A 23,996-nucleotide genomic window follows, 5' to 3' on the forward strand; every position below is an offset into this window, starting at 1 on the left:
TTATTGCTGCAGTGATTAATTATTATTAGCAGTAGTAATTTTACAAATATTTGTTGGCTCAATTACCTCCACAAATCAACTTGAACTAATATCCTCTGACTCTAAAAGACTCGCCGTTTATTACACCCCTACTACGTAATGGCTTCAATCCGCAAAACGACGGTATGTATTGAGACAGTGGATATATTCATATTCGTAGGAAGTATCACTTTCGTTTGAAGATTGGGCCATCTATTTATTTGAATTTTGAGAAAACTAGATGGCAAAGACGGCTCCTGTCGGCATATAGTCATCGATAAGGAAAGCTTGACGAGGATTTGAAAAAGAAAAGATTAATTTGATAAAGCATTTTGCTAATTTTCTTATTTTCTTTGTTTTACTGTTTAAACAGTTAATATTAAGGTATTTAAGATATTTTTCCTTCTCTTCTTTTCACCCTGTGACTGGTTTTGTGGAATTTATTTCTACTTTTTTTTTTCTGTTGTGATTGGAAAGGCTTTCATCATGCCTAACCCCCATGATTCAGGGGGATCGGGTGTTCTCACGGGTGAGGACAGTATCATTAGAGTATGGTTGACTAAAATAGGGCAGCCTGGTCTTCATAATCCACCACTGGGTGTAATCATGAAAGGAATTATGTTGTTGAGAAATCAATTTAATGAATGCCAAAAAGATACAATTTTGGTAGAATCCTCAAATGGTTCTAACTGCCTTAAGATCAGAAATCAAGCAGTACTGAACAAGATACTAGCGATAGGGGAGCTAGTTTTGGATAATAACCAATCATTAACATTCTCATGTGAGAAGGATTCCTCAGCTCAAGGCTCTCAGGGATTGCACTCAAACTCCCCCAACGGTTTCATGCCTGAGGGGCTGGTATTCTTTGACAAGGGTATTTTTACAAGTGAAACCTTATTAGATGAACTGATGGATCAAGGTTTCACAAGAGTACGTCCACTTTTTGGTCAACAGACATCTGACAAGATGAATGTTGATGGGTTTATCCTTACTCCTTCACTTGACCTTCCTGAATTTATTTGTATTCTGGGTATGGAAAAAAAAGTCAAGACATATATTCCCTGTGTCATGATCTGCAATCACTGCCAAAGGCATGGCCACACTGCCAAAGTATGTCGCAGTAAACCTAGATGTTCAAGATGTGCCAACAACCATCTAACATCTTCTTGTATTATTAAGAGAGATAATATTACACTATTCAAGTGCCCCAATTGTCTTGGCAACCATCACGCTAAAGACAAAGCATGTCCTGTTACAAAAAATGTTGAAAAGGTTATTGTTAAGGCAGTACAAGAAAAAATCACTATTGGTGCTGCAAAAAAAAAGTATGCAGATATCCATAAATCCAACATGCAACTAAATGACACAACTCCAGCTCTTTCTAATGAAGAATTCCCTCCCATTCCATCCCCTGAAAACCCCACTCCTAGCCCATTCATGTCAACTCAACAAACAGTATTAGAACCCCTAATCAAGAAAATAATTGATGATATCTTGACAGTTAGAATTCCTGAAATGGTCAGCTCATTCCTATCCTCAAAATTTAAACAAATTGAAGATTCTATCTCAAGCCGTTTGGAAAAAATGTTTCAAGACTTTAGTTCCTCACATGCACCATCTGATAGAACATTTAAAGATCTCACCTCAAATCATTCTATTTCTGAAGATGATTTGGAATCTCTTGACTCTGTCCTAATCTCTACTTCACCTGTAAAACCAACATCAGAAATCTCCAAAAAACCTTCTCCAGCAAAAAATCAATTCCTTAAAAGAAATGCAAATGCTCTCACCTATCTCAAAACAGAAAGCAACTAAAAACAAATGAAAACAATCCTTAATATCAAAGACAGCTAACAGTTTAGAATGAAAATAGTTCAATTTAACACTACAGGTCTACCCATTGATCGTTTGGTTGAGTTAAAAAGATTTTTGGACATTGAATCCCCAGAAATTGTCTGCATCCAAGAATCCCATTTGTCCCCTGGAAGAAATTTTAGCGTTAAAAATTATACATCACATAGAAAAGATAGGGTCCTAAATTCCTCTTCTCAAAAAGGTGGAGGCCTATTGACTCTTGTGAGAAAGGACTTGATTAGCTCTGTTGTCAATATTGATGTCCAGTCATCAATGGAAATACTAGTTATAAAGGTTGAGATGGATGACCTTCCCCCCTTGTCAGTAGTCAATATCTATATAAATAAACCCTCTTCTTTCAATAACCCAACCTTCAAGAAATTATTAGATCTTTCCCCAAACCAACTAATACTTGGAGATTTCAATCTTCACCATCCCCTGTGGGACTCAACCCACCCTAGAGACCCTCAATCATTGTTGCTCTTGGATTCAATCTCTATCAGTCAGATTTCCCACACACTAATCACACCTAAGAATTTAGGAACTTATGTGCACTCCTCCAATGGTAAAAACTCAACCATTGATCTTTGTTTTGTTGGTAGCAGACTATCTGCTTATAGTAAGGTGTACAGGTTCCATGACAATCTTGGCAGCCAGCATTACCAACTTATTACAGAACTGTCAAAAAGACCAGTTCTCTCTAAATTTAACATTGCTCCTAGATGGATTTTCAATGATGATAATTGGAAACCATGGGCACTTAAATTGGGGAGTATGGTACCAGCTCAAAATAATGATATAGATGTTTTAAATGAAAATATCACTAAAAGCATCATTGATGCTTCAAATTTATTTTTTAAACTCCAAACACAACTAGTAAAAAATAGAAAAAAAAATGTTCACTTTTGGAATAATAATTTAGAATCACTAAAACAAAATAAGTGTAATGCTAGAAAAATCTGGCTTTCAGATAAAAGCAACCTTTTCAAAAAAATTGAAATGAGAAAGGCCGAAGCTACTTTTAAGAAACATGTCCTAGCTGAAAGAAAAGCAGCTTGGGAAGATATTTGTGAAAATCAGTTTAATCAGTCAACTCCTTCTAAAACACTTTGGAAAAATTTCAGAAAATTTGCAGGTTATCAGCATAGTGATCATTCTACTCCAAAGATTAAGTCCAATGATGGTTCAATTATGTACAAGCCATATGAAGTGGCAGAGTCTTTGAATAGTTATTTTGCAGGTCAATCTTCAAATAGTAACACATATAATAACTCTATGTTTATGGAAGCTCAGTTTCCCCCAGGGTCTGTCACTAATCTTGACAAAGATTTTGATATGGATGTGCTAACTTCTACAATACAGTCTCTAAATGACTCAGCAATGGGTGAAGATTTGGTCCACAATAAGATGCTTAGAGCTCTTCCACCGACTTTCTTGGTCCCTCTTCTTTACTTGTTTAACAGATGTTGGGAAAGTGGCACTGTCCCATCTGCTTGGAAGTCTTCTATTCTAGTCCCAATATATAAAGGTAAAGGGGATCGTTCAGACCCAGCTTCATACCGCCCAATTGCCTTAACCTCATGCATTGCTAAACTCTATGAGAAAATGATTAAGTTGAGATTTGAACCCCTTATTGATAATTCTCTTATTGCTGAACAAGCAGGTTTTCGGAAAGGTAGATCAACCCTTGATAACCTAATTCAACTTGATCATGACATTAAGAAAGCTTTTACAAGAAAGAGAGTTGTTTCTGCAGTCTTCTTTGATATTAAGAAAGCTTATGATACATTGGACCCCTTTGCAATCCTAAGACAGGCTCATAAATTTAATGTTGGAAATAATTTCTGGAAGTGGTGCAGGGCAATGCTTTTTAATAGGACTATTAAAACCAGAGTTGGATCCATATGCTCCTCTGCTAGTACAGTCTCATTAGGTGTTCCTCAAGGAGGAGTTTTGAGTCCTCTTCTTTTTAACATACTGATTAATGATATTATTTTGGCTGATATGCCCTCAATAAAGTTTGTCTTATATGCAGATGACTTAGCTCTTTGGACTGAAGGCTCCTCTCCTGAAGCTTGTCAACCCAAGCTCCAGGGAGCAATTGATAAACTGTCAATATGGCTTAATACAAAAAATCTGGTTTTTTCTATCCCAAAGACCACTGGCATGGTTTTTTCTAGGAAAATTGACCTTAGGCAAGATTGTCTCTCAATTAATCTGACTCTATATAAACAACAAATTCATTTTGCCAGGAATGTGAAATTCCTTGGTATGTGGCTGGATAGTAAGTTAAATTGGAATGATCATATCTCTCATCTTTGTGATGCACTTGAAAAACGACTGAATTTTATGCGTGCTGTTGCTGGGCAAAAGTGGGGAGCTAGCCGAGATAGTCTTCAAAAACTATTCACATCTATAATATATGGAAAGATTGAATATTGTCTCCCTGTCTATTACTCAGCTTCAAAAAAGTTAATTTCTAAAATTGAATCAAAAGTTCACCATGGCCTGAGATTAATCACAGGTGCACTAAAAAGTACTCCTATTGCAGCTCTGTTCAATGAGGTTAATATACCTTCTTTAGAAGAAAGATTCTTGAAACTTTCTTCTAATTACTTTATGAAAGTAAATACTAACCAAAACCTCCATGTTCTCAAGGAGTGTCTCATAAATCATACATTTCTCTATGAAAATCGGAAGACATATAGTAGTCCAGCCATTATCAAGTTGGTCTCCTTGCTCAATGGCATAGGTGTTCCTGAAAACCTAATCTTTTCTTGTCAGACCCAGATATCTCCCAACACTCCTAATAGCATTGATAATGTTATAGATATAAAAATCCCTGGCATGGATTTTCCTAAGAATAAAATGAATAGTCTAATCCTTCATCAACTTACACTAGCTAAAATGGTTGAATTTTATAATTGGAAAAAGATATTTACTGATGGATCTGTCTCAAATGATGGGAAGGCATCCATAGGCATTTTTTCTGAGTGGAATGGCTCATCAGTTGGGATTAGAGTTTCAGATGGAATCTCCATTTTCCATGCAGAATGTCTTGCTCTCCAAAAAGCTTTGGATACAGTGCTGGAAGTAGGATCAGGCTCATTTGTTATCTTTTCTGACTCTAAAAGTGTTCTTTCTGATCTAAAAAAGAGGCAAGGAAAAGTTATTCCAATTATTGTTCATCTACAGGGAAAAATTCAGAAAATAATGTCTTCTGATGGTCTTCAACTGAAAATGGTCTGGGTTCCTTCTCACATAAGGATTAAGGGAAATGAAATTGCTGACAGTATTGCAAAACAGGCTATCCACCACCCAATTACTTGGAAGGTTGCTCTCACTGTAAATGAAACTTCAAAGTTAATAACCTCTGCTGCAAGTTCTATTAGAATTAATAATAGATGTACTGCAACAACAAATATTTATGTTTTGTCTTTTGAGGGGCATTATATCCCACATCACCTTATCCACCCAAATAGGAAAATTGCAAACTCTATTTTCCATCTGAGAACTGGTCATGCAATGACCAGATCTCGTCAAGCACTATATCATCTTACAGATAGCAAGTCATGCCCTTTTTTTAGGTGTGTAAATATTGATGAAACTATAGATCACATTCTCTCAGAATGCCCTCGTTTCACAACTGAGAGAAATATTCTGATCAGAAAAATTGAATCATTGGGACTGAAGACGTCCACTCCTCTCGTTTTAGGTTTCACTCGTGTTAGTAAAGATAAGGAGTTAAAAATATTGGAGGCATTGGGAGTTTTTGTGTCTTCAACAAAGATTTTCAACTGGTTGTAATTTCATTTTTTTTTTTTTTTTTTTTTTTTTTTTTTTTTTTTTTTTTTTTTTCAGTCACAAGAGTGTGGTGAGAAGAGAAGATGATTTGACTTATTTGTTTTGTATGTTCTTTTCGTTTCTGTGATTTTAAGTTTAATTATTGTTTGGTGACGCAGAGGGCGAAAGCCGAGCGTATTTTCTCTACAACAGGAAAGCTTGACTAGCTAAATTAAAAAATTAGCTTTTTTAAATTATTCTAAGGTTAGTTGATTTAGAAGTTAAAATGTTGTAACAATTGTAATTATGTAGGCTACGTAATTGATATCAGTAAATTATGATTCTCTTGGCTTTTTGACATCTTGGAAAGTTGCTAGGCCAAACTGAGTTAGGCTTGGAACAAGACTATTAGACTAAGTTATGTTATAAATGGTAAAATTGTAGTTTAGCTGCTTTTTGCAGTAAAATCAATTAAGCATGTTTCACTATCTTGGAAAGGGTTTAGGTCAGAAAAATGAAACTTTCAGGGAATGGGTCTAAAGGCTAATGTATGTCATGGGAAGGTATTTTGAACTACCTACCTCTACTTCCTCTCCCTCTAAAGGGTCCTGACCTTTAAAAATATGTGTTTTATAAAAGTGAAACCTTGCAAAATAGATCTTCTGCTTGAATGAAGTACAACAAAATTGTTTTCAGCTTCACAACTTTGCTCAATCCCAATTTAGGCTTAAGGTTTTAAAGATATGCAAATACATTTCCTATATTTGAAAAAAAAACATCAATATGGCTTAAAATTCTACTCAAATGTCAGGGATTTCATTTTCAGGCTGAAACCAGAGAAAAAGAACCTGATAACTGAAAATTAAGGTAAAATGTTTTTTTTTTCAAAATTTCAATAGGTATAGGCCTGTCAAGTTGGCAAATTTCTTGGTTTCTAATTACTGAGGTAAGAATAATTGGTTGACAATTGTTTGCTTCATTTCCCCTTTGTTTACAGACATGATCCTTCCAATCTTATAGAATATCTTTAGTACTGAGGGACTTTTAGAAAAGTTGAGAAAGAGGATGCAACAACACTGCATATGTCTTGTGTAGTAGCCAGGGGGATAGGGTACTCCATCTGGTCCTGTTGATTTATTTGGGTTAATCTTCCTCAATTGGGTTTCTACATCAGTTTTGGTTATAGGCTAGGCTATTAATAGGTGCTATGCTATTTAAATCCTCATAACTTAGGGCCTCTGGAATTGGGGCATTATCAGGACAGTAAGTTCCAAGATGAACTGCCTAATTAGTTTATTGGTAATCTTCCTTGGGCCACAGTTTTGTTTTGCCATCCAGTAGAAGTTGCATAACAACTTCAAGGGTTACCAGATGATGTATACCTCCAGGATATGGGGTTGTTTTTTTGCAGCTGCTATTGATTCCTCATATTTTTTGGTTATTTTTCAAGTAAGATTTTGCAGTTAGGAATATGCCTGTTTGTATTTTGTGTAATAACCCTTCTGGTTGTGATTCTTTAAGTATAGCTTCTAGTATTCCTTTTTTCTGTTTCTGACCTTTTTAATTTCCTTTGTAACATATGGGAGGGTTTTTGGTTTCCTTTACCAATTTACCAATTACAGCCTTTTTTCAATAGCTCTTAATAATATTCTTTGCATAGTTGACTTAGGCCCAACTGAGTTGGGGTAGGAACAAGAGCATTAGACCTTTTATGTGTATACACTCAATAAAAGACCAATCACATTGTGCCAATTCATGACAAATTAAACTGTAATCAGTATACACATGTTTCATAAATTCCAATCTATGTGGGTACAGTCTAAAGCTGTAACCTATGGCAATGTGATCACTTGCTCTATATGTTGGTAGGGGGTCAATACTCAGTATAGATTCTAGTTCCTTTACTAGCAGAAGATCAAATAATGAAGGATTTTGACCTTCTCTAAATAAAGTTGGGGAGCTAACTGCCTAATTACAGGAGTGATTAAACAGTCAATTCCAGAAACAATTTTTGTTGAACTATTTTCTGAGAATCCAGACCCATTGACCCACTGAATATATAGACAATTGGTCACCAACAATAATCATATTGTCCTGATGCTTCATTTTATTATCAATTGATGTACTAACAGCAAGAAGAAACAGCTTGAAGCTAGGGGAACTGGACCTTGTTTCTAAGAGCTCTTATTTTAATTCCTGACTAAATGCAGTGAAGTCAGGGGGAGTTGGAGGGGGAAACTCGAAATCTTGAATGATGCTTGGAGTGAAGATATCAGGATGAAACTTGGTTGGAAGAATAAGCTAAACCAAGATAATCCAAAATTAAAATGAATAATCAAGTCAAATTTTTTTTCAAACAAAAACTACCTTATACAAGAGTGGGTAAATATACCCACTGAATGTATGAAAGGTTGAAGTCACTAACAAAAATCATATTGTCTTGATGCTTCATTTTATTATCAATTGATGTACTAACAACAAGAATAAATAGTTCAAGGATAGGGGAACTAGGACTTCTATACATGCATCCTATATGAAAGGGCCCAAAAAGTTTGAGAAATGAAATCCATGCTTGTTCAACATATATCTCATAAGCCTCTTCCTTCCACATTAGATAAGTTGGTGACCAAAGTGTAATCATGAATCTGGATGTATCTAAGAGGGGTTTTAGTCCACTTAGGTTTTATCTCCCAAAAAGCATAAATATCTGCTTTGCTGAGTGTATGTTTTATTTCATGGAACATTAAATAATCTATATTACTAAAGACAACTTTTAGACCATTGCTTGTCTAAGGTGTATTGATTTTATTCTGACTATTTGTGACATTATTTGGGCCATTAAATACTTCAGATTCAATGCTGCCATTATCAGAACTACCACAAATGACAACACTTTTTTTTAACAATTTATTACCTTTTGTGACTAAATCTCCTTTGCTATTGGCATGCTGTGCATAAAGCTCTTCATATAATTTTCAATGTTCAATGTTCTCCATACAAGTTTCAATGTTCAGAACTTGACATCAATGTCTTTCTTTAGTTCTTCTTTAAATTTGCTAAATGACTGCTTAACTGCATTCTTGATTTTAATATCCAGGTCATGTACAGCAGTTATTGGTGGTTTTAGTGTTATCTATGGCTTGTATATCAGCTGCACTTATGCTATATTTGGTATTACCCTTAAAAACAGGGAATTTTTATTTGCAACCCAATCTCCTAGTCATTTTAGTTAGCAGATTATACTCAGGTTGCCTGAGCTCAAGACCATCCATGTATAGCCATTGTTTGCATGTATCACAGTTCATTGCATTACAATCTTCATCTAGATTATTGTTGCAAGCAGCACTAATGTATTTGCCTTTTTTGGGCTCACCCATTGCCTTTTTGCAGCATTGTTTGGGAATTTAGGGTTTATTGTATTAATTTGCCATAGCCTTGGTAAAAGATGATTTCACCATTTGATGCACCTTTTAATGATATTAAATAAAAAAAACAAGTTTTTTAAAATGAAAGTAAGGAGCAACATTAAAACTTAAAACGATCAGAAATTACTCCGTATATGAAAGGGGCTTTTCCTCCTCGACACCCCGCTCCTTACGCTAAAGTTTTTTATTGTTTTAAAAAGTAGAGTTGCGAGAAAGAATCAAACTTTAGCGCAAGGAGCGGGGTGTCGAGGAGGAAAAGCCCCTTTCATATACGGAGTAATTTCTGTTCGTTTTAAGTTTTAATGTCGCTCCTTACTTTCATTTAAAAAAACTTGTTTTTTTTATTTAATTTCTGAAAGTTTTTGAATTAATGCATGTCTGATTTTGGCTCTCCGTACATAAATTACTAAAATGAAATTTGCATATTAATTCTTTTTTTGGCTAAATGGCTTTCTCTTAGTTTTGATCAGACGATTTTGAGAAATAAGGGGTGGGGAAGGAGGTCTAGTTGCCCTCCAATTATTCGGTACTCAAAAAGGCAACTAGATCTTTTAATTTTTAACAAACGTTTTTATTAGTAAAAAAAACGTAACTTAAGAATTAACTTACGTAACAAACGTACATAACTTACGTTACGTTTTATCCCAATTCTTTAAGAATGACCCCTGAATCAGAAAGGCTGTACAATAAATAGTTGAAATTATTTAAAAATTTTTTAGCATAAAGAGCGAAGTATTTATCTCCTCCTAAATACCTCGCTCTTTATGCTAAAGTATTTTTAGAACCCTTCATATGCGTAATACTCTCTGTTCGTTTTAAGTTTTAATACTTCTCCTTACTTTCAATTGAAAAAAACTTTTTCATGTTTATATTTTCATTGTTTTTTTTTTATAGTAATGCTAGAAAGTCCTGCGCCCTTTTCATTGAATTTCTCTTCCCCCATGAAATACTCCTCCAAGGAAAGATCCTCCCATATAGTCCCCTCCCCTGAAACCCACACCCAAACCAAAAAAATCCCCCTGATAACGTCGGTACACTTCCCAGTAACCATTACTGTATGTAAACATTGGTCAAAGTTTGTAACTTGCAGCCCCTCCCCCAGGGACTGTGGGGGGTAAGTCATCCCCAAAGACATAGTTATTATGGTTTTCGATTATGTGGAACAAAATGGCTATCTCAAAATTTTGATCCGTTGACTTTGGGAAAAAAATGAGCGTGGGAGGGGGCCTAGGTGCCCTCCAATTTTTTTGGTCACTTAAAAAGGGCACTAGAACTTTTCATTTCCGTTAGAATGAGCCCTCATGCAACACTCTAGGACCACTTGGTCGATACAATGACCCCTGGAAAAAAAAAACAAATAAACACGCACCCGTGATTTTGTCTTCTGGCAAAAAATACGAAATTCCACATTTTTGTAGATTGGATCTTGGAATTTTTTCTATAGGGTTCTCTGATACGCTGAATGCGATGGTGTAATTTTCGTTAAGATCCTATGACTTTTTGGGGGTGTTACCCCCTATTTTCCAAAATAAGGCAAATTTTCTCAGGCTTCTAACTTTTGATGACAAAGACTAAATTTGATGAAACTTATATATTTAAAATCAGCATAAAAATCCAATTCTTTTGATATATCTTTCAGTATCGAAATTCCGTTTTTTAGAGTTTCGTTTACTATTGAGCCGGGTCACTCCTTACTACAGTTTTTTACCACAAACTGTTTGATTTTCATAGATACTAATAACTACTCATACACATACATCCAGACACAACCCCTAGTTAGGCTAATAAAATTATGCACCTTCATTTCTAGCTCAGAGGGAACACTGTGATAACATTAAAGTAGTAGGCTGTTTTCTCCATTCAACATCCTATTCTCCAAATATTGGGCAAAACTTGGTATTTGGACTATGTATTATCTCAGACATAAATATTGATTAAAATGTATCATACAAAATGTAGACAGTAGGATTTGGCATAAGCCTAGATTTGTGGCTTTTTCCCATGTGTTTTTTTTATTTCTTGATTTTGTCAGTGTTTAATAAATCTACAGGTTGAAACAAGAGTGATGCATAGTAAAATGCTAACTTGAAGCATAGTAAACAAGTAGTTTAGGCTATATATGTGCACATCAGGAGGTTGGTGGTAGAGTAAATGAGAAGTACTTGTAAATTGATTAACTACAATTTTTTGCATAGTATGAAGTAACAAAAAAAAATTCCTAACATGTTTCCTTCTCAATATTCCCATTTCTAGGCTCATGCCTAGGATTCTAATCTTAAATATTATTTAGATAGATGTAGATGGGAAGGATTGACTGATAACTAGGACTACACTACTTTGGATTTGCTGACTACAATCCTGGAAAACATTGTTTTACCTGAAGTTGCAACTTGGAGCAATCTAAGGATTTTTCCTTATGAAGCTCCAGAGTTGATGTTTGAAGTTGTTTTAAATTTAATTTAGTGACAAGGGATTGTTGGATGATCAGTAGATTCCTTCTTGAGTTTACTCTGCATTGAGGACCACTCAGTATCCAGCCTTTGTTTGAAAATATCAACAGATTCCATAGTAACTGTACCTTTGGATAGATTTTTCTAATTGTTGACATTTCTTCTAGGAAGTAATTGAGTGCTGACTATTAATAGGGTAGACCAACCATAGGGTAGAAAAATTTTCAGTTGATGACCTATAGCTCTTGAATTAGGACCAACAACAGGAAATAACGTCTGGGAAGTGTTAGCCCTCATTAACTTATTGGCTATTTTGACATCACCTCTATTTTTCTTATGTACAAGTGTTTGGAGCTTCAGCTTTGCTAGTTTTATATGGTAGGAAAACTCCTACATGCCAAATATCAATTTGGTGGCATGGCTCTGCACATCTTCCAAAACTTCTAAATTTAAGTTGTTTCAATATTTAAATCTAAACCAAAGTTATCTCTATAGCCTAGTATATTTAAGCATAATTACTCTGCTTCACAAAACTTACTGTGATTTAGATGCTTTGTTCAAACTTTAAGACTTTGAGTTCAAGATGGCGTGAATTTTCAAAGAGTATGCTTGGCCAATATATACAAGGTTCCATAACTGACATAAAGACAAGGTGAGCACACTACTTGACTCATTTTTTTGTATCAGTGTACAGTTGGGACTGTTGCGAAAACAACTTAGAAAAAACCCCACTAAAATGCTTACTTATATCATCACTAAAAACACTTCACTTTACATTACCACCGACTCTCACCCATAATATGCAAATATAAGATCGAATTATAAATTTGTTGCATGCATCTGTTTCTTGATTTCATCAATACTGTTTCAATTTATGGGTGTTAAGTTTAAACAAAAAGTGACATATAAAAGAAAGAGGGGATGTAAACTAAAGTGAAATACTTTTAGGAATCACACAAGTAGGTATTATACAATTTTTTAAAGTTGTTTTCAGCATGCTGTTGTTTTCTGTCTCAACAGTCCCGACTGTACATTGAAACCCCTTTTTATGCTCTTTCCAAATATAATAACCAATTCACTTGCAAATCCATCTCCCACCCTGATGGTCCAATATATAGTCTAAGATATATCTAAAAACTGAAATAAAAGTCTAAAATATCAAATTATTACTTTATAATATGCAGGATAGTCTGATTAATCAGATTATCATGTTTTCTTCTTTTGAATCATTTCAAAAAATTTCAGTTATTTCAATTTGGAATTATTTCAAATAATATTTTGTTAAATTACACACAGAGATAAATAACAGACTGAGAATGTAACTTGTTTAATATAAGACCTGCAATGTATGATTGTATTGATTTAACAAAAAAATTAATTATTAGGGACATTAGGAGTGGGGTGGTGGCACATTTGCAAATGAAATGATTTGTATATTTGAAAAGTGTAATTAAAAAGAATCGAGTTGTATGTTATGTTTATGTTGTCTCTATAGCAGATATGAAATTCTATGGATATTGATCAAAGCTCAACTTGAGATTTGTGTTCAAGATTAGGCTCAACTATTGGCTATTAGCACGTTTAAAATATACAGCATTATTATTATATAAAACATTCCAGATAATTACATCATTTAAGAAAATTCAGACCAACTGAATGGTAAAACAATCTACTGTCTAGAGTGTATAATAAAAGTTCTACTGTGATTTGAAGTGGTGATTAGTTGTCTGAGTACTTGGTATCTTGCCCTAATGGTCATAAAAGTGACAATTGTATCCCAACTAAAGGTCCCTCCCCCTTATAGGGTCTGATACTGCCCTTGGCTATATGCTGAATGTAGCTGATTATTTTGTTGTTGTTTTTTAATCAGCATCATTTTCCACTGTTGACACAGGTTTGGTAGCAGACCTACAACTGTTGTAAAGGTGACATTGAAATGAAATAAAAAGTAGTACTATTAGATACCTTAGTTTATGCTCCATTTTAGTATACACAGTTGTTACCCTGACAATGCACCTTATCCTTTCAATGATCCCAGATATAGCCCTAGGAGTATTTCATAGACAAGTATTTCATAGGACAAGTTCCATCAGAATTTTCTGTAGAAACAAGGATAAGAGACAACCTTGCATAATTCCTTGTTGAACAAAAAACCAGCTACCAACATCATTTCCTTCATTGACTAGAGTAACTTTATTCTTGTACATAAAACTAATCACTCGAAATGTACTTTGTCTGGTATACCATAGAAGCATCAACAAATTGGTACTGTCCAAAACTGAATGATGAATGGCTCTCCAAAAAGACTTGGAACCTGATCGCTGAAAGGAAAAAATAAAAACAAAGCGATTATAGAAGGATTGATAAAGAAATCAAGAAATTGCAGAGGGAGATAAGAGAAACTACACCGAGCAAAAAGTAATACAAGCTGAAGATGCAGCAAAGAGAGTAGGCTCTAGGACCCTTTATAAACTAACAAATGTAATATTGGGCAAGAAACCGATTCAAGATGGACCTGTAAGAAATTCTGATGGTATTCTCATCATCAAGCGATTGGCTATTGAAGAAACATAGACCCACCATTTTGAAAAGCTGTTGAATAGACCACCGCCTGATGAGCTTTTAGACGTACCATCTATAGTTTTCCTCATGCTTGAACTCAATACAGAACCCCGACTCTTTGACGAATTACTGACAGCTGAAAAGAAATTAAAAAGTGGCAAGGCACCAGGTGAAGACCATATCACGGCGGGGTTGATGAAGACATCAATCAGTTCATGCATATTTATTTTGCTGTTCTTGTTCCAAAAAATTTAGATGACACAAAAGTACCAACAAATTGAAAACACAGCACATTCATAAAACTCTTCAAAAAAGGAGATAAGACACTACCTGGGAATTGGAGAGGCAATAGTCTCTTATCCATACCCAGTAAACTTCTGGTACTATTAATCCTCCACAGAATACAGAGTCTACTCAACAAGTACTTGAGAGAAGAGCAACATGTTTTAAGACCAGGACGTTCATGTACCGATTTGGTCTTCACCCTAAGGGTGCTAATAAATAATAGCCGAGGGTGGTGAAGCAAATTGTACATGGCGTTTATATACTTTGAAAAGGCCTTTGACTTGCTGCATTGCAAGACTCTATGGAAACTACTAACCTTTTATGGGATCCCTGAGAAGTTGGTAGCCCTCATAATGGTTCTATATAAAGACTCTGAATGTTGTGTTAAAACGACAGAAGGAAGGACAAGATACTTTCGTGTCCTTTTTTGTGTTAAACAAGGCTGTGTCTTTTCACCTTTCCTGTTTCCCTTAGCTATTGACCATCTGCTCTGTAACACTTGCACCAGAAGCAACACAACTAAACACAGAACACCAAATTAAGGATTTAGACTGTGCTAATGATAGCTTACTCATTGAGTCCTGTAAACAAAGACTACAAGAATTACTAAAAGCTGTACAGGACAGAGGCCAACTTGTGGGACTAAGAATCAACACTGATAAAACAAAAAGCATGGCAGTAACGGATTCACTTCTACACCTGAGATGCAATAACCAGGACATTGAGCAGGTTCTGGAATTTGAATACATTGGGAGCACAATGATAAACACGGGAAAAAACTGAAAAAGATATATCATGTCGCATTCGGCAGGCCTCTGGTACATTCAATAGACTAAAACCGATATGGAGGTCGCAGAATTTCGTCCTCCAACTCAAACTTTGTCTATTCAATAGGAATGTCATCCCCGTTCTGTTATGTGCTTCTAAAACCCAGCATCTGAATAACACACAAGAAAGAAAGGTGAATTCTAGTCTTCGAGAATACATATCTCTGGAGAATACTAAACATTACTTGGTCACAAAAAATCTCTAATGAGAAGGTGAGATGGGTGACCAGACAACCCATAGTGACACATGTCATTAGGACATGTCGGCGGAAATATTGTCTAATAGGCACACCTATTAGACGGACCTTCAAAACATAAATGCTTCCCTTCAACCGACATGGGAAGATGTTCTTGCTTTGGCACACATGAGGTATTCCTGGAAGCTTCTCTTAGATGGCCTGGGCGCCTGTGGAAGCACAGTAGGATCTATCCCCTCCCCTAAATCCATGCTGTTTTTCTCCTGAAACTTTAGCTACAGCCTATCTTTGTCTAGAAAGTATCCTCTTCCTAAGTATATTGCTGCCTACAGAAATCATACTGATTCCTCCACAATTACCACACTCACGCTCATCACCTTTCTTATAAAGAAGTGTCTTTAAAGTGTGTTGTAAAATAACTAGCTTCTTCCTTTTTAAAAAAAATTATATTCATAATCTTCTTATTTCATATTCCTCATTAATTTATCTTTAACCTCACAGTCAATATATTTCAAAACTCGTTTACTACACTATCAGCACCTGAGACCTTATTATATTTTAACCCTCTAAGTACTGTCTCCAGCGCCTTCCTGGAAAATAGATCTTGCTTCACATCCAGGTTGTAAAAAAAATCCATTCTGGTTTTGACTTCATGGTTACTGTTATGGTTATGGTGACTTCACGGTTACTTCAGGGATACTAGTTTTGACTTCAGTATTAGGTTCACATCAATGAGACCAGGGACAGGTCTGGGGGGAACTTGAATCTTGATAGTTTGCTAGGACATTACCTAAATAAGGGTATTCCATTCTCTGTATCATTTCCTACAATTGTATCATGGTTTAACATATTTTCAAAATAGTTGCCTACCTCTCATACAAATATTAAATTTATTCTAGATTCAATGCATGAAGGCAATTTATTGACTGAAGTTAGTGTAGCTGTAGGCAATCAGTCTTATGAGTTGTCATGATTTTAATATTTTTCAGGAACAATGAGTTTGATTTCAAAAATCTTTGGTGGTGGCAAGGACAAGAGTCCCTCAGCCGCTGAAGCGATTCAGAAGTTAAAAGAAACAGAGCTTATGCTCACAAAAAAGCAAGAGTTTCTTAAAGTAAAAATTGAACAGGAGCTAAGTACTGCCAAAAAAAACGGGACAAAAAACAAAAGAGGTATTTTGTTTTTTTTCTTGAAGTAAAAATTTCCTCAAAGCAAAAATTGAATAAGAGATAAGTTCTGTCAAAAAACGGGAACAAAAAACAAAAGAGGTATTTCGTGTTTTTTTTTTTTTTTTTTTTTTTTTTTTTTTTTTTTTTTTTTTTTTTTTTTTCTGAGCAAAAATTTCTTCAAAGCAAAAATTGAATAAGAGCTAAGTACTGCCAAAAATACAGAACAAAAAAACAAAGGAAGTATTTCGTTTGTTTTTTTTTTTCTTGAAGCAAAAATTTCCTCAAAACAAAAATTGAATAAGAGCTGAGTACTGTCAAAAAACGGGAACAAAAAACAAAAGAGGTATTTTCTGTCTTTTTTTTTTTTTTTTTTTTCGTGAAGCAAAAATTTCTTCAAAGCAAAAATTGAACAAGAGCTACGTACTGCCAAAAAAAACGGAACCAAAAACAAAAGAGGTATTTCGTTTTTTTTTTCTTGGGGCAAAAATTTCCTCGAAGCGAAAATTGAATAAGAGCTAAGCACTGTCAGAAAGAGGTATTTTGTGTTTTTTTTTCTTGAAGCAAAAATTTCCTCGAAGCAAAAATGGAATAAGAGCTAAGTACTTCCAAAAAACGGAACAAAAAATAAAAGAGGTATTTCGTTTTTTTTTTCCTTGAAGCAAAAATTTCCTCGAAGCGAAAATTAAATAAGAGCTAAGTACTGCCAAGAAAAATGGAACAAAAAACTGAAGTATCTCGTTTTTTCTTCTTTTTTTCTTAGAGCAAAAAGAGATCATGAGCTAAATGTTCCCTAGAAAATTTATTGAAACTACAAAAATGGTATTTTTTTAAGGTTATTTTCAGATTTCCTTGAAGCAAACAATTTTTTGTAGCTAAGTATTGCCAAATAAATTGAATCAAAAAAAGATTATTATTTTTCTTAAACTTTTTTGAAGCAAAAATTAATCAGAAGCTAAGTTGTGCCAAGGACAATTTAACAAAAATTATAAGAGATAGGCTATTTGTTTTTGTTTTTTTAGATTTCCTTGAAGCTAAAATCAAACAGGAGCTAATTATTGTCAAGAAAAACGAAACAAAAGCGGTATACCTTTTTTTATGAAGGCTAAAAATTAAAATATAAAATATGAGTAAGGACACTTAAGTCCTATATAAAATAACGAATATTGTTTAGGTGATTTGTCTCCAGTAATAACATCACTCTTAGCAGCCATATATGAAATAATTGAAATTCTCCTCTATTTTATAAAAATACAGGGAGGTGGGGGGGGGGCTATGATGTAAGTTCACAGAGATAAGTGGCTGGGAGTGAGAAATACAAGTAATTAGTTCCTCTGAACTTAATCTAGTAAAACAGTTCGTTACCACGAACTGTTTGGTCACACAGTTCGAGGTAATGAACTGTAAGTAAGGAGCGATGCAGCTCAATAGTAACCAAAATTCTAAATCTTCATAACAATAGATACATCAAAAGAATCGAATTTTGATGCCTGTTCAAAGTATGTAAAATTAATCAAACTTAATGGTACTCAATAAAAGTTACAAGCCTGAGAAAATTTGATCAATTTTTGAAAAAGGGGGGAAACACCCCCAAAATATCAAGTGAACTTAATGAAAGTCACTCCATCAGATTCAACATACTATACAACTCTACCGTAGAGGTGTCAAGCTCCTATGCACAAAAATGTGAAATTTTCCATTTTCTGCTAGAAAAAAGATCACACAGATGTGTGTTTTTTTTTTGTTTTTGTTGTCTTTTTACAGGGGTGATCTTGGAAATCGGGACAGGTCTCATCAAACAGTTCGTGGTAACGAACTGTAGTAAGGAGAGACCCGGCTCAATAGTAAACGAAACTCTAAAAAACAGAATTTAATGCTAAAAGATACATCAAAAGAATCGGACTTTCATGCTGATTTTAAATATATAAGTTTCATCAAATTTAGTCTTTGTCATCAAAAGTTAAGAGTCTGAGAAAATTTGCCTCATTTTGGAAAATAGGGGGAAACACCTCTTAAAAGTCATAGAATCTTAACGAAAATCACACCATCGCATTCAACGTATCAGAGAACCCTATAACTAAAATTTCAAGCTCCAATCTACAAAAATGTGGAATATCGTATTTTTTTTTGCCAGAAGACAGATCATGGGTGCGTGTTTATTTGTTTTTTTTGTTTTTTTTTCAGGGGTTATCGTATCGACCAAGTGGTCCTAGAATGTCGCAAGAGGGCTCATTCTAACGGAAATGAAAAGTTCTAGTGCCCTTTTTAAGTGACCAAAAAAATTGGAGGGCACCTAGGCCTCCTCCCAAGCTCATTTTCCTCCCAAAGTCAACGGATCAAAATTTTGAGATACCCATTTTGTTCCGCATAGTCGAAAACCATAATAATTATGTCTTTGGGGATGACTTACTCCCCCACAGTCCCTGGGGGAGGGGCTACAAGTTACAAACTTCCACCAGTGTTACATACAGTGATGGTTATTGGGAAGCATGCAGACGTTTTCAGTGGGATTTTTTTGCTTTGAGGGTGGGGTTGAGGGGAAGGGGCTATGTGGGAGGATCTTTCCTTGGAGGAATATGTCATGGGGGAAGAGAAATTCAATGAAAAGGGCGCGGGATTTTCTAGCATTACTATAAAAAAAACTATGAAAAAATAAACATGAAAAAGTTTTTTCAATTGAAAGTAAGGAGTAGCATAAAACTTAAAACAAACAGAGATTATTACGCATATGAGGGGCTCTAAAAATACTTTAGAATAAAGAGTATTTAGGAGAGGTATTTAGGAGAAGATAAATACCTCGCTCTTTATGCTAAAGTATTTTTAGTAATTTAAACTATTTTTTCTACGGCCTTTCTGATTCAGGGGTTATTCTTAAAGAATTGGGACAAAACTTAAGATTTAGTGTAAAGAGTGAGGTATTAACGATGGGACAAACCCCCTCATATACATAATAAAAATATAAGAATATAAAAGTTTGTTACGTAAGTTAATTCTTAAGTTACGTATATTTTTTACTAATAAGAACGTTCATTAAAAATTAAAAGTTCTAGTTGCCTTTTTAAGTAACCGAAAAATTGGAGGGCAACAGGACTCCTTCCCCACCCCTTATTTCTCAAAATCGTCTGATCAAAACTAAAAGAATGCCATTTAGCCAAAAAAAGAATTAATATGCAAATTTCATTTTAATAATTTATGTGCGGAGAGCCAAAATCAAACATGCATTAATTCAAAAACGTTCAGAAATTAAATAAAAATTAGTTTTTTCATCTGAAAGTAAGGAGCGACATTAAAACTTAAAACGAACAGAAATTACTCCGTATATGAAATGGGTTGTCCGCTCCGCAATCCCTCGCTCTTTACGCTAAAGTTTGGCTCTTTGCCACAGTTCTACTTTTTAAAACAATTTAAAAACTTTAGCGTAAAGAGCAAGGGATTGCGGAGGGGACAACCCATTTCATATACGGAATAATTTCTATTCGTTTTAAGTTTTAATGTCGCTTCTTACTTTCAGTTAAAAAAACTAGTTTTTTTTATTTAATTTCAACAGAAATCAAAGGTTATAGTGCCTTTTTCAAGTGACCAAAAATATTTAAAGGTAGCTAACCCTCCTCCCACGCCCATTTTTTCCCCAAAATCACTCAACAAAATTTTGAGATAGCCGTTTTGTTCAGCATAGTAAGAAAATGTAATAACTATGTCTTTTAGGATGACAAAGCCTCCCACATCCCCAGGGGAAGGGCTGCAAATTATGGCCTTTGCCCATTGTTAACATATAGTAATAGTTTTTGGGAAGTATACAGACGTTTTCGGGGGGGGGGGGGATATTTGTGATGATCTTTCCTTGGAGAGGGAGTGGGATTTCCCAGAATTATTTAAAAAACGATCATAAATTAAATTTGAAAAACATTTTTTTCAACTGAAAGTAAGGAGCAACATTAAAACTTAAAACAAACAGAAAACTTAAAAGAAAGAGAATTTATTACCTATATGAGGGGGGTTACCCCCTTGTCAATACCTCCCTCTTTATGCTAAAGTTTTTTTAGTATTTATAAAAGAGCTGTTTATTTTAACTAAATGGCCTTTTTGATTCAGGAGTCATTCTTAAAGAATTGGGACAAAATTCCAACTTCAGCGTAAACAGCGAGGCATTGACGAGGGGGTGACCCCCTCATATAAATAATAATTTCTGTTCGTTTTAAGTTGTAATGTTGCTTCTTACTTTCAGTTGAAACAACTTTTTTTTTGTTTAATACCAACCAGAGGTAGCGGTAGCCAAAATATTCTGGGAGGGAGCAATGAGTTTTGCAGACATGTTGGTCATTTTTATAACTGATTTGGGTGCTATTGCTTTTAATTTTACTTTCTTTTTCTTTTTCCCTACTGAGACTGGTTCTTCTTCAATAATTTCACGCCATATATTTTCATAAGCCCATTTACACTGTTACAAAAAATTATGAGCCAGTAGAATATGTGTGCTTTGTACCACTATTACCGTATCACATTTTTTTGGCTGGCTGACAACATCGGGGGGCACCCCTTTCCCCAAGCGTGACAAACTTGCAGATAACTATAGCAGATGACACCGGTTCATCCCTTGTAACCAAGATTGCGTCTACTAGGCATACATCAGAAGATTTTCCCGTATAAAGATCCTTTAATCTCCATCCCCCTGAAGAAAAATACTTCCATTTACTTAGAAAAGGATTATCACAATAGGAAGTACACTATATCCCCCTCTCAGCATCAATAATAAAGGCGTAGACCAGAAATATTCCCAGGAATAAAGACGGATTGGATACCAACAGTTACGGAGTCGGATCCCTTTACCCTTGGCTACCTTCGTGTCTATTATCACTTCTTTTTGCGTGTGTAGCTGTGCATTTTCTTTTCATTTTACTTTCTTTTCGTTTTCTTTTTTTACTTTCTTGTACTTAAAGGAGGTGGGGGAGGTTTAACTCGCCTTATTATTTTAGTTATTTTATTATGCATGCATATCTTTCATTTCTTTCATTTTTTCTGCCTTTCTGATTTCTTTGTACTTTCCCCTTTTTAGTCACTAGTGTCATGGGGGGATGTCCCTGTCAAATACAACTTTTTTCTTCTTTTCTGTTTGTCTTTAGCATCTGTGGTTTGTCTCCTATTGTTTCATTTTTTTTATCTTTTCTTCTTTTTCCATGCCATTACTCTCACTTCTCATGGCGTGAATTGTAGGACACCCCCTCCTCCTGCTAGGTATTTCCCTAGTGTCACTTTTTGCCTGGGTGTTTCTTCTTTCATTTTTCTTCTTTTATATTTTTCCTTTCCGTCATTTTTGCTTGCTCGTTTGTCGGGGAGGGGGCCCCTAGTGAGCCCTCTCCCCCTTGACTACGTTCCTGATATAATGATTAACAACATCAGTTGCAGCTTTCTTACTTCTCTTTTTCAGTTGCTTTTCAGGCTTTAAAAAGAAAGAAGTGGTTCGAAACAACGTCAATTACAGCTTTCTTACTCTTATTTTTTCAGTTGCTTTGCAAGCTTTGAAAAGAAAGAAGAGGTACGAAAAGCAGTTGCAGCAGATAGATGGAACGCTGTCTACAATTGAGCTTCAACGCGAAGCATTAGAGGGGGCCACTAGTAATACAGCGGTTTTCCAGGCAATGAACGAAGCAGCAAAATCATTGAAAGGCGTGCATCAGAGTTTGTAAGTTTGCCTCTCTCTTTGTTTGTCCTCTCGTTTGAACCGTAAGCCTGTGATTCTGGAGCTGGGTTAACTAATCTCAATTTTGTGCCTTTTTTATGGCTCCATTTTTTTTTAATCTACGAATGTCTTCGAAGTGTGTCAAAGCGGTTTATGCTGTCATAATTATGTGTAGGTAAACGAAAATTTCCAAATAGTAATTAATGGTAAAACTTAACTAATTCGAAAATGAGTCGGGATTTTTGTGCTTGAATTTGATTTGCTTTTAGTTCAGATGTTGAATTATAATATTTAATAAGTTAACGAAATAGGTATTTGCTGCTATTTGGTTCATCAATTTGTTCCAAATGAATTAGTTATAGTTATATAGGATACCTTTTTGTTAGAAAATGTCTGCCATATCTTTTAAGAAGATCTTTCATATTGTGTCGAATCTTGTTATTCCTTACTCTGGTATCGTTACTCGTGTCGTTCAACAAAGGGTTAGCAACAAAAGAAATATATAAAAAGTGATTTTATCTCCAAATGTACTAAAAAGACAAATTCCCGCTACATATATCAAAACTAAATTTTTCTGCTACTACTTCTAACATCACTGCAGCGCAAAGCCGCATGAGGGGAAGACAGTTACGCACACTCTTCCATGAGATATGGTCAGTCAGTCAGGTACCCAATCCGTAGGCAATTTCTCTGGAAACCATCCACCAAATCCCTCTATTTTTCTCTGGGAAACATCTAGCAAATCCCTCTCCATTTTTCTCTGGAAAACATCTAGCAAATCCCTTTCCATTTTTCTCTGGAAAACATCTAGCAAATCCCTCTCCATTTTTTTCTGGAAAATATCTAGCAAACCCCTCTCCATTTTTCGGAGCGCCCACGCTTCAGAACCATACTTAACCATTGTCAGCGGTGGATAGCTTCCAATATCCTAATCTTAGTTCATAGACTTATCCTCCTATTCTTCCAAACTTTTTTAACTGTGAAATAAGACCCGAACTTGGCTACTACTCTATTTTTAACATCTTCGCCGTACAAGCAGTCTTTACTAATAATACTACCAAGATAAGTGAAATTTATGAAGCCTCAAGAATGGTTAGAAGAAAAAAAATATAGAAAAAGACTTAAGTCCAAATTGACAAAGAAGTGAAAAGATAATTTCCCGCTGCCTGAAAAGTTAATAATTATGTAAACTTATTATGAAAGAGTCTGAAATTTATAGGTCCTTTGTTAGTTATAAAATATGTCATGGCTACCTCTGGTTTTCACTTGTAGTCTTATAAAATCGATTTTTCTAATTGGCTGGAAAACAAATTACCTTTTCTTTGAGTGAATTTGGAGATGATGGTGTGTTAAAAGATGTTTTTAATGTTTATATTATCTATTTTACTCTTTTTAAGACTCTTAAGTTTTTTACGACAGAGAAGTAATTTTTTTCGTATTTCATTCTAACATCACAATTGAGGTTATATGCTAATAAAATTTTGCTTGTGGAACGTCATACCGAGACTACACGTATCACTTCTTTCAAATAATTAAATAAAAAATAAGTTTTTTTTTAGTTTTAAGTATGCAGCGACATTAAAACTTGAAACGAACAGAAACTATTCTGTATGTGAAATGGGATGTCCCCTCCTCAACGTCTCGCTCTTTGCGCTAAAGTTTGACTCTTTGTCACAGCTGTATTTTTCAAAACAATAAATAAAAATTAGCGTAAAGAGAGAGGCGTCGAGGAGGGGACAGGCTCTTTCATAT

At 34.8% G+C, this 23,996-nt stretch overlaps 1 long non-coding RNA gene across 4 annotated transcripts; it reads left to right on the forward strand.

Moving 5' to 3' along the window:
- Positions 1–312: 312 nt before the first annotated feature.
- Positions 313–22,283, forward strand: LOC136041902 (uncharacterized). Of its 4 annotated transcripts, none has more exons than XR_010621123.1 (4): positions 313–402; positions 5,811–5,919; positions 16,391–16,573; positions 22,070–22,282. It is a non-coding gene; the product is annotated as an uncharacterized LOC136041902 (long non-coding RNA). The 4 variants fall into 4 exon arrangements; XR_010621122.1 differs by having other exon boundaries at positions 315–402; positions 5,734–5,919; positions 22,070–22,283; XR_010621124.1 differs by having other exon boundaries at positions 385–402; positions 5,835–5,919.
- Positions 22,284–23,996: the final 1,713 nt, after the last annotated feature.

Source organism: Artemia franciscana, unplaced genomic scaffold, assembly GCF_032884065.1.
Source record: "Artemia franciscana unplaced genomic scaffold, ASM3288406v1 PGA_scaffold_49, whole genome shotgun sequence".
NCBI classification, from domain to species: domain Eukaryota; kingdom Metazoa; phylum Arthropoda; class Branchiopoda; order Anostraca; family Artemiidae; genus Artemia; species Artemia franciscana.